General features: G+C 46.6%; 1 long non-coding RNA gene across 1 annotated transcript; it reads right to left on the reverse strand.

Moving 5' to 3' along the window:
• Positions 1 to 8,417: 8,417 nt before the first annotated feature.
• Positions 8,418 to 11,539, reverse strand: LOC125944674 (uncharacterized). Its single transcript, XR_007466349.1, has 5 exons — positions 11,324 to 11,539; positions 9,730 to 10,661; positions 9,351 to 9,542; positions 9,091 to 9,269; positions 8,418 to 9,009 (listed from the first exon to the last, which is right to left on the reverse strand). It is a non-coding gene; the product is annotated as an uncharacterized LOC125944674 (long non-coding RNA).
• Positions 11,540 to 12,013: the final 474 nt, after the last annotated feature.

Below are 12,013 nucleotides of genomic sequence, written 5' to 3' on the forward strand. Positions count from 1 at the left end.
TTCTCTTACTTTTCTGGCATCGAACGAAATAGTTATTGATGGCATTTCCCAGCCACATCTCCCGAGAGAACCGTGAGGTTTACGTGTAGGTTTCCCTTCTAAACGTCTCGCTGGAACGTTTCCGGAAATGGATTAGCCGGACAGATGTCCGGCTGCGACCAGTCAGCCCTTTTGGAATACTCCTATTCTCCGCCGACGTGGCCCTTTAACCATGTTGTTTGTACCATTGTTCTTGTATTTCGCGGGCTTTCTTTAAAGGCAATCACAAGAAGCTCCATCAATAGTAGATAGTTGCAAACACTTCAGTCGGCCATTTTTAAATATGATCTACAACTTTCGTATTGGCACTTTCTTGGTGAAGCCAATATTTAAAAAGTTAGGCAATTAGTTTATACCAATTAATTGACTTTGGAAAACGAAAAAAAAATACCACAGACCAGGACACACGATCCTCAACACCACTGAGTTGGTTTGAGCCTCCTAGCATGCTCCGTCGTTTTTAAAACATCGGCTACATTTAGCTGGGACACCCTGTATATACTACTAAAGGCCAGTCTCTAGACTACGTAAATGTATTATTATTTGGGGAGCCAGCCCCTTCCCTTAGCTTTCGGAGTGCAGCACGAATTTAGGAACAGACAGAAGAGGAACGCAGGCGCGAAAATAATGAGGGTTCCGGCCGAAAGTTTCGCTAACGTTGAACAGGAGTTTTTTGCGAAACCTTGCTGGTCTCTTATGCCGTGCACTTCATACAGGACATGTAATGTAGCAACGCTCCATCCACCGTCATTGTAAGAAAAAGAGATAGTGAGAGGGGGGTGCTTGGAGGAGGGAGGGGGAGGGCTCAGCCGTTCTCTCGAGGGCCTAATTTTGAAACAAGAAATGGTCGCCTGTGTGGCGCAATATGAAGGCGTTTTCAGTGGCTGATTTCGCTTCGAGAATGCAGCCGGAATAATTGTGGGCATTGGGCTAATTCGCCCACTGGGTTCGCAGTTTAAGCTCTTCTTTTTGGACATAAGCTGCTTATAGGAAGTAATTACTTCCTATAATCTACGGGTACGATTAATTACTAAGTGTGGTGTATTAGCCTTTCATCTTTCTGCGCATTATATTGCGCCAGTTCTTGCAAAACGATTTATGAGGCAATAGTTCCGAATACTTGTTCGTGTCGTTCTTTGCAGGGTTGTATTACCATACACATTTTTTTTAACTTGACGGTGAAGATATTCGCAATTGGGGGGCACTATACAACCGGACTGATAGGCATCGCTGCCTTTATTAACGGTGCCAGTAGCCTTATACTTCGCATCGAGCTTGGCGAAACCCAGTGCGCCGTTGATATTCTCAATAATTCGCTCTCATTTGCCGTGCAAACGTGCGTAATTGCCAATGTCTTATTTGATAACGTATCTTTATTTTCATTGGCGGCGGCACCCAGAACATGATTAGCTGTTCATTTCAAAGCGTACGCAGGCTTAAAGGTGGGCAAATCCCTACGGCGTTATTTGATATATACGCTATCATTTAGAGTCTCCGGACGACAGAGTGTGCTCAGCAGAGTAATGCCTGATAAAGAAATGAATGCGAGTTAAAATTGGTGAGTCATCTCTATCTATATGCTTTGACACAAGAGTCAGGCAAAATTGAGTGAACGCTGTGGGATTTTCAGAATAAGTGTACTTAAAATTATACAGTGTTCGGTCATAGCCTTCAGCATGGCCTCCGTGATTTAGTTGTACATATAGAGTCTAACTTCATTCGTACATTCTGCGAGTCGATGCAAGAAAAGAAACATAATAATCGTGGAAAATGTATGATCCGAGGTCATTAAAAAAATTCGGCAAAACTGTAGATGAAATCTGCATTAATGCAAAGCGTTGCAGTACAAGACGCTGACGCACGCTCATCTGGTGGGGCCCACGCAGCCCGAAATGCGCATTGTAGTTTTTGCTGCTTCGGCAAGCTTACATTGGTGCTCCTCGAACTTAGCCTGGGTCAGCAGCTTCTTCGGGTGGGACATTCTGATGTATTCATTCCCTGCTGCCCATATAGTTGCTAATTTCTTATTGTTATTGACTTTATGCCCCTTACATTTTGTAATAATATAATCACTCAATATTTATGTGTTCCTGAATAATTAAGATATGCCATGAACCTTGCTGTATCCCTATGTTGCACTACCATCATTGAACTTTTTTTGTTGTCTTCAATGCTGATCCATTTTGTTTGTTTACTAATCAGTTGCGGCCTTCGTTGTTTCTGGCTTTGTTTGTAAGTATTTGATCCGTGCTTGTATCTGTACGCCTACCCTGCGAAAATCCCTCCCTGGGATTGCAGTATCAATAAATAAATTCGGCCTGGAAGATTTGGCATGCCCATTGTGGAACTAGGCGCGCGTCGGGTTCGCGGGGCCCGAGTGACCCGAGACGCGCATTGTCGTTTCAAGACAGCAATGGGAAACCTAAACGAAATCGACCTGGTGGGCAGCGCCAGAATACCATGCCACGATGTCACCAGAGCAAGACGGTAAGCTTCATTCACGCAGCCTGCAGCTGGGAACGGCGGCACGCTTGGGTTATCGCCTATTAAAAGCATGGAGTAAGCTTCCTATACGCCACACGCGCTGTGAAACAGATAATTGAAGATGCATATCGCAGAGGATTGGCAGCGATAGCTGTGAATGGCGACGTGCTACCACCCGCGAGGAGATTCGCTGGTGCTACCGGAATAGGCAAACGAGTGCGTGGCGGCATTTTCATATGACACGCGCGGGCGAGTACGGTTTAGAAGCTGCAGTTGTGGTCGCCTACTGCTGTCGATCGTGCGTGCCTTGCGCATTTTCATGTTTGCATGGGATCTAGCGGCCGGAAAACGTATCGTACCTTTCGCAGTTTGGCAATATACTGAATGTTGGTGCCGAAAGTTTTTTTTTTTTTCGGGAAATGTAAAAACCGGTAAAGAAGCGTAACTGCATTGGGTCATTTTGTGCATTCTCAATTGCGAACGTGGGCACCGGGAAATTGTACGAAATGGGATCGTATTAACAAGGTTCTACTGTACCCTCAATGTCGAAGGCCACGTGTCTTGGAATGCTGCAGTACTATTCCTTCGACTGAACATTTCCCAGTAACAGGTCTCACTTATGCTATGCTGAAATAATGTGCATTTATAAGTGGTCTGAGAATATCGTATTTTCCAGTGTATTAGTCGCGCTTTCTTTCCCACTTTTTCATCGGTGGGTCTTATATAGCACGGTGCGACTTATATACGTTTTTTTTTTTCTTCGGAAAAACTGCGGTCAGTTATGTTTTCTTGAATGGTGCTTACTAGCTCAATTAGTTCACCTTCGCAACAACTGTACTGGTGTCCTTGCGTAGTCACCAGTGCGCGGCACTGCAGAATGGGACACAAACCGGACTGAAGCGGCTTGTGCCACTAAGATAGCCGATTAGGAACCAAGGTTTAGCGCTCCCCTATAGGAACCAGTGAGAAGTAGAAAATCAGTGAGAAGTAAACTTGGCACAGGACAAGGCAAAATGTATGCACTGAAAGATAAGCAGGGCAATATCATCAGAAATTTCGATGACATAGTAAAAGCAGCGGAAGAATTCTATACGGACCTGTACAGTTCCCAGAGCAGTCAAGCTACTTTCATTCGAAGTAGTTTTTAACAGGATACAGAGGCTCCTTCTATAACTAGTGATGAAGTTAGAAGGGCCTTGAAAGACATGACCAGGGGAAAAGCTGCTGGAGAAGATGGAATAACAGTCGATTTAATCAAAGGTGGAGGAAATATTATGCTTGACAAGCTTGCGGCCCTTTATTACAGGTTAAAGATTAATATGCAGAAGACAAAGATAATTTTAAATAGCCTGGCAAGGGAACAATAATTCAGGATCGCCAGTCAGCCTCTAGAGTCTGTAAAGGAGTACGTTTACCTAGTTCAATTACTCACAGGGGACACTGATCATGAGAAAGAAATTTACAGAAGAATAAAATTGGGTAGGAGTGCATACGGCAGGCACTGCCAAATCCTGACTGGGAGCTTACCACTGTCGTTGAAAAGAAAAATGTACAATCATTGCATTCTACCGGTGCTAACATATGGGGCAGGAACTTGGAGGTTAACAAAGAAGCTCGAGAACAAGTTAAGGACCGCACAAAGAGCGATGGAACGAAAAATGTTAGGCCTAACGTTAAGAGACAGGAAGAGAGCGGTGTCGATCAGAGAACAAACGGGGTTAGCTGATATTCTAGTCGACATTAAGCGAAAAAAAAAATTGAGCTGGGCAGGCCATGTAATGCGCAGGATGGATAACCGGTGGACTATTAGGGTTACAGAATGGATACCAAGAGAAGGGAAGCGCAGTCGAGGTCGGCAGAAAGCTAGGTGGGGTAATTAAGTTAGAAATTTGCAGGCGAAAGTTGGAATCAGCTAGCGCAAGACAGTGGTAATTGGAATCACAGGGAGAGGCCTTCGTCCTGCACTGGACATGAAAAAAAAAGAAGTGAAAAAACTTCAAGAAATTCTGTATCAGCTTTGTTCACAAGCTGCCCTAGCGAATCCAGGTGCATATCTTTGAGTAGCTTTAGGGCAGCCTTCTTTTGCTTATTCGGTTCGAAAGGAACAGCTTTGAAATTCTTCATTATGGCTTGCTTGGATTTTTCGTTTAAAAGGTTTATAGGCAGAACGACAAATCCACCTTTATCTGCGTACAGTATTTCAAGCCCATCATTCTTCAGGCTCGTTGCAATATTCTTTATGGGTGGCATACCTGATTTTCAATTTGGTGCATGCTTTATAACGCAGTCCACTGCTACACCGACGACTCGTTCACGGTCCTGATCCTCAGCCCTGTCTCCTATGTTTCTACCCATGGCTAGGAGCTGTGGAGTGGTCAACTTTGGCTTAAAACTGAATTTTGGGCCTTTTTCCAGGGTCCTCCTAAGTTGGTCTGGAATTGTATCCTCGCCAAGCGTGGTGACTACGTTGGTACTGGTGATCCAAGAGCACGGCTTCGGTAAAAAGAGCCTGGTGCGTTTCCACAGGAACTCTGTAGATTGCCCGGCAAGTCTTTTGTAGTCGCGCAGCGTTTGGTCCTTTTTACAAGGTTTTTTTTTCCCCTCTTCAACAAGTACTTTCAGCCAGTCATTGTATAGTCGTATTTGGCGCCATTTTTCAGACTTGAGTAACTTGCACATCCTTTTTGCGTGTCCCCAATAAGGTTCAACGAGACCAAAAAGGGCTATAACTTCAGGGGGCGCGATGCGTCTTCTCAAGAAGCAGCCTAAGGAACGCGACTGGCAAGTGGTTATGGCAATGAGGTTGACACGTGCGTATGCTGTGTCTTGCAAGACTGGTGATGAGAGGAAGGAGCCCGTTGTAGAAGAAATTTGCATCAGTAAGGTCTTGATGAGGGCTAGTTCGTTCATGATTTAGAACTGAGGTTTGAACAGCGCGAATAAAACAAGGGCACGAAGAAACAAATACCACAAACAAGCGCTGACGGCCAACTGGAAGTTTACTTGAACATCGTCAGCCATTTCAGAAAATCATCAGCCAGTTGGCAGTCAGCGCTTGTATGTGGTATTTGTTTCTTCGTGTCCTTGTTTTATTCGCGCTGTTCAAACCTCAGTTCTAAAGAGTGCCCTCGGTTTGGCGTCGGACTGGGACCACGACTTCCGAATCCTGCAATGGTCACTAAAAAATACGCGTCTTGTTAAGGGTGCGTCTCGTTACGGGTAGCTGGCCTATGCTACCAGGGCGTCACACGGAGGCTTAGCGGGCCCATGCCGTCGTCCGAGCAGACTTAACGAGGGTTGTTTCTTTCGTGACGAGTACGAGGTTGACAGGTAGGGTAAACGATACAGGGGGTTTATTTAGATAGGCGACTGCATGATGAGTGGAATGACCCTGACAGCATGACATTTCTCTCGTATTCCTTCCCAGGCAAGCACACAGCAGACAGAATCGCCCCAGTTCTCGAACATCTGGTCTGGAAATGGCAATGGATGTTTGCCCATTTTATGTGGCAGCTGACCATGCATGCAACATGAGAGCAGCCACTCGTTAACTTTTGTGGCACCAGAGGACTTGTTTTGCCTGTACTTTTCAGTTGGCCATCAGCAATGCAAAGAAATTATGCCAGCTATTAGTACTGTACTTTGTAAAAAGGCAAAGAAGTATTGTTGGTCGTTATAAACATAGCTGCCAGAAAGGCTGGATTGGTGTCTCAAAAAGACGGAGAAGTTGCAACTGCATGTGGTTCAGGATGCTGAAACTTGCAATGGTCTACAGATCCTTGGAGTTAAGAGATGCACTGATTGCATCAGGTATGCCTCGGACATTCTGAATGATGGAAAATTGGCTGGTATGTTTCTACATTAAAGCCATTGGAAGAAGCCACAACCATCGCTGGTGCCGATTCCTGTCCAACAGTATTGACTCTGGTACTTATACTCGCGGACAACTTTCTGTTGCAATGAAGGGAAGCTACGGAGGCAAGGCATGCAGAAGCATATGTCACATTCAAAGTTTTTGTTGTACAGTAGAACCCGGATATATCAAACGCACATATGACGAATTATTGTGTATATGGAATAGCTGTAAAATTTCTCTGCGAAATTTTTCGTTTATATACCGAATTACCCATATATCGAACTTTTTTGTGATCCCCTTCAGATTCTATATATCCGGGTTCGACTGTATTAAGCTGCGGAAAAGAAAATTTAAACATGTTTTTGTTTTATGTGTTTATCTTTCATGTTAGGGCTAATGCAAGACCATTGCTGATGCAGTATGTTAAAAAATGGCTGTCAGACGCTGCCGGTTGAGTATTTGCACAGTAGCTCCGCCCCAGTAACTTTCCCTTCATTGCCACAGAAAGTTGTCCCCGAGTATACTGTGTGTCTACAAGACCTACTGTGTTCGGTCTTCAGACCACCGACAACCGAACACCCTTGGTCTTAAAATCTTGCACTGCGATTTCCTTCCATGTCAGCACTGTGGAAGGACATTGATACTCGCTGCGAAATTGAAATTTGCGTACAGCTAGCCGTTATGCCTGCAGCAGTACCTGCTTTTCCATTGTGCCATTAATCACAGCAGCATTTGGCAACTTACAATTAAGTAGCAGTTTTCTCACAATACCAGCTGTTATGATAACAGACAGTAAATACTTAGAAATGCGACAACAAAACGCACTCAAACCAGCTTAAGCTACAACGATGGGATGAATATCCTAGACCATGGTCTCCAAATTTCAGCATGCGCCAGGTATGCTGAAAATATCTAGAGGCATTTCAAATGCACAATTTCGCCGAGGCTGCACTGTCTACTCTGGATTTATGTCCAAAATTTCCTTGCAGCTGGCCTGTAATGTACACCATTGAGCAGCGAAGTGGTGACAAGAAGATTCACTACAAAGACTTTCTAGGTCAATTTTAATTTTCAGAACTGTACACTTCAAGCAACTGGGCAAACAATTTACTGACTAGGAGGTAGTTCTGATAATCTTTTTCACGTAGGGGAAAACAGTGCAAGGAAGGTGCAATAAAAAAAATCCTTGCTATTTTATTCAGTTCCAGGAAGTATCAGTGAGCAAATACATGTCATTGAAATATCTAGTAAATAAAAACAGGCAGGTAAATTTACACAGGGCAGTGAACACTCATGTAGGAGAAAAGGAACTGTGGCGAAACAGTCTGTTGAACACAGCAGGCATGCGTTGTAGTGTTTTCTGAAGAGCGATCCAGAACCTGTCTTGCCTTGAAAGTGGTACACTGCTCTATTATCAGCATCATTAATGACAGCGGGCATGCGGGTAAAAAAAAATGTAAGAACTTGGTTCCATGCCAGCACCAGATTTCAAAGGATGCGTTCATAATAATAAGATTTATAGCCTTTAATTCACACCATGTGCTTTTTGCAATGGTACACTGATGCTGTATTGCATTGTCCGTGATGAGTCACTATAAACACCAAGAAATACGTGAATAAGCAAAAGATACCAACAGCAATCCTTGGAATACCAAAGAATTGGACAAGAAACTAAGTGCTAGACATACGAGTGGACGAGATGTACTGTGCAAACGTTGCAAGAGTTTCGAAACAATTCGCAACCATCACTGCTGGGCATTCGACGAGCTTTCTGAAGGATGTCACCAATTGCAAGAAACCAGCCAAACAATTCGTGGATAAATTGGAAACGCACCCCGGCCAGAATGATGTTAACTACCAGATGAAATGAGCGCAGCAGCGCACACACACACATGTGCGCGCACACACACACACACACACACACACACACGTGCGCGCGCGCACACCCAAACATACACACTCACACACGTGCGCGCACACACAAACATACACACGTGCGCGCGCACACACACACACACACACTCACACACGTGCGCACACACAAACATACACACTCACACACGTGCGCACACACACACACACACACACACACACACACACACACACACACACACACACACACACACACACACACACACACACTCATACAAACGCAATTCTGCATCAATGTACCATTACAAAAGCACAGAATGTCAATGAACGTAAGAAACGAGAATCCACAGATCAACCCAATGCTAGAGTCTGAGCAGTGTACCACTACGACGAGCTAGAACAGCATGTCACCTGGAATTTTTCGGTAACCACATCATACGATCACAGCCACTGAATAACGTGCGACTTCATCGAGTGGCCGTCGCACTGCTATAGGGTGGAACGAACAACTCCAACCGGGATGGTAGATGAGCATTCATGTTACGCGACGTCGTGCTCTTTCTTGGGACTTCATAGTTGTGTGGCCTCGTCGAGGCAGCGAAGAACGTTTCCTGCAGCACGGCGCCTTCGGGAGCAGCAATGTGATGAGTGGCGAGAGCAACGCCCGCCTCCCTACGGTCTGCACTTGGTGCGACTGCGTACTACGCTGGTGGGACAGGACTTTGATGGGGGGCAGATGTCAGGACAAGGGTTGCAGACTGAAACGACAAACAGGCATCTTGTTAATTACCTGTCAGCACATCGTCACAGTACAAGTCAGAACAATTGGATATACTTACATGCAGTCGACTTACTGCAGGTATCTTCATTCAGCAGGACACCAATAGCAGTGAGGCAGGAACAGAAGTGAAGACACGATCAGCTGCTGGACGACAGACAGGTGCTGAACGTCATCTGTGCGAGACACGGCCGGGTGCAGGAAAATCCGTCGCGTGCGTCTGGCACCAAAGCATACGGACTGAAACGAAAAACAGGCATCGTATTAATAACCTGTCAGCACACCGTCACAGCATGGGCTGGAAGAACTTGATATACTTACGCGCAGTGGATGTTCTGCAGGGCGGGGATTGCAGGCATCTTCATTTACCAGGACACGATAGCAGTGAGGCAGGAACAGACCTGAAGACGCGATCAGCTGCTGGACGACAGACAGGTGCTGAACGTCATCTGTGCGAGACACGGCCGGGTGCAGGAAAATCCGTCGCGTGTGCCTGGCACCAAAGGATGCGGACTGAAACGACAAACAGGCATCTTATTAATAACCTGTCAGCACACCGTCACAGCATGGGCTGGACGAACTTGATATACTTACGTGCAGTGGACGTTCTGCAGGCATCTTCATTCACCAGGACACAATAGCAGTGAGGCAGGAACAGACGTGAAGACACGATCAGCTGCTGGAAACTTGATATACTTACGTGCAGTGGACGTTCTGCAGGCATCTTCATTCACCAGGACACAATAGCAGTGAGGCAGGAACAGACGTGAAGACACGATCAGCTGCTGGATGGCAGACAGGTGCAGAACGTCAGCTGTGCGAGACACGGCCGCGTGCAGGAACCGGGTGCCAGGGGCCAAGGCACAGGTTGCAGATCGGGGGGAAAAAAAAAAGGGGGGGGGGGGGGCACTTGTTAAATGACGAAAGTAACCAGAAAGCATGTACTCACCAAGACAAGCGTCATCGCGCTGGAGTGGGCGTTGGCACTAGTCCTCGATGGTTGGCTTGTCGAGCGACGAAAGCACGGCGTGACGCGCAGCAATAGGGACGAGAACATCAGGAAGAAAAACAATATGTGACCACCCACCACCGTCTTCGCCGCAGCGCACCGCGCTGCAGACCGTAGGCAACGTCCGTTCTTCTTCTGTTTCGCTGGAAGAAACCTGACACTAATTAATTCCGGGTGCAATTTACTTCCACATTTCGCGCGTGCCGACACGCGAAATTATGACCGGGAAGCAATAGCACTCGGAATGGGCCGATGTCCGTGTCGCAAACGAGAGAGGACCCCTGCCAGCTGGAGCCTGCGCAGTGCGAGCTACCCTTCCTAGTGTTAGCTAAGCCTAAAGCTACATCGCCCCACCCAGTCCTCTCCGCTTCCGTCACGACGACGACCCAATGTGGCAGCGGCCTTCTTTTGCCAATCAGTCTAAAACAGTTAACATTGCCAATTAGTTGATTTAATGGCCGCGCCACCCTCGCAAGCTAGAATCGCACCTGGTGAATATAACTGCCGAAGATCGAACGTAGCGACGACGGCTTGCTCCGTTGTACCTCAGAGAAGTGCCACGGTCACTTGGTTGCGTTGTCCCCAGGAGTAGTGACACGGTCACTTGGTTGCACGGGATTCACCTACGGTTAGGAAGACGAAAAAAAAATATGTCAGCGGCAAGCGAGACGTGAAACGTACCGTATTTTCACGTAAATACCGCGAAGGGGGGAGGGGGGTTGTCTCGGACAGTGTGAACTGCCACCGCAAAATAAAGGACAGGCTCTGACACTGTCGGCGAGAACGGCGTCGTCCATTGTGACAGCCTCTAAGGTTATCGGACACACAGCGGCTCACAAATGCCCGCGACACAATCGAACACGACAAGGCCTTTCCCGGATTGCGCGGCGATCCACCGTGCGACATTGAAGACCTGCACAACAGCGTCTATCGTCTTGCTCAAGGTTGCAACAATTATTTACGCCATTACCACATTGATGCGGCACCAACAGCGTTCTTTATCAAGAGATGACGGCGCAATATACACAAGCAGTTAATAGCTTGGCGGTGAGCAGGCGAAATGAAAGTAAAAAAGCGTTATTTTTGGGTCACGAACCCAAACATAAGGCGACGTGCGTTTCGTGGCTAGAAATGCCGAGGGGAAAAAAGAAAAAGCCTTATATGCGTGCAAATACGGTAATTACGCAGCAACATCTAAACTAGGAAATCGCCACCGGGTAGACAGAACAGCAAGGAATCAATATAGCCGCGTCACCCTAAGCTATAAGCGTATATAGGGGCCCACCTTGTAGGTTAGCTGGTGAGGCACGTGGCGACGACAGTTGCTTCGTTGTCACGGGTCGTGCGAGCCCGGTAACCACGCTTGCAGAAGTCGAGGTCATAACTTGAATAGCCGCGACGCAAAGCTTCGAGCACGCCTCGCAGCTTAGAACCTGGCTGTGAAGGAGTCGGTGAAGTGGTAGATATGGCGTCTAAAGTCGTCAATCGCTTGTTCAGCTGACACGGGACGACGGTATAGCAGGTATAGCATCAAATTCAGTATGACGGGCGGGCCTCCCGGCGGCCGCTTCTTATACGTATATTTTAATGACGGTCATCTGCTGTTCGCGCATGCGCTATGGCGCCCAGGCGTCTTTCCTTCGTGCGCCGTACACGTTATCGCCGAGATGAACTCGGTGCAATCCTAGAGAAAGAAATTCAACAAGAGGGGACACTCAGCAAAAACTGGCAACAGGAAACACGTCACCATACGTCACGCTATATAGTATTGATGCCGAACGTTAGCTGCCGCGAGCGTCGAAAAAAAAGAAAGTGAAGTTAAGTTAACAGACATTGATTTATTTTTTTAATTTCTTTGCCGCGAAAACTAAAACGTTTTGCTGATAGATGAACATAAACTTTGCGACTCATTTTCCTTGCCTTACCTAGCGACAGGCCAATGACGCGCCAGATGCATGCGTCATCCACCAGACAC

Source organism: Dermacentor silvarum, chromosome 4, assembly GCF_013339745.2.
Source record: "Dermacentor silvarum isolate Dsil-2018 chromosome 4, BIME_Dsil_1.4, whole genome shotgun sequence".
Lineage (NCBI taxonomy): Eukaryota > Metazoa > Arthropoda > Arachnida > Ixodida > Ixodidae > Dermacentor > Dermacentor silvarum.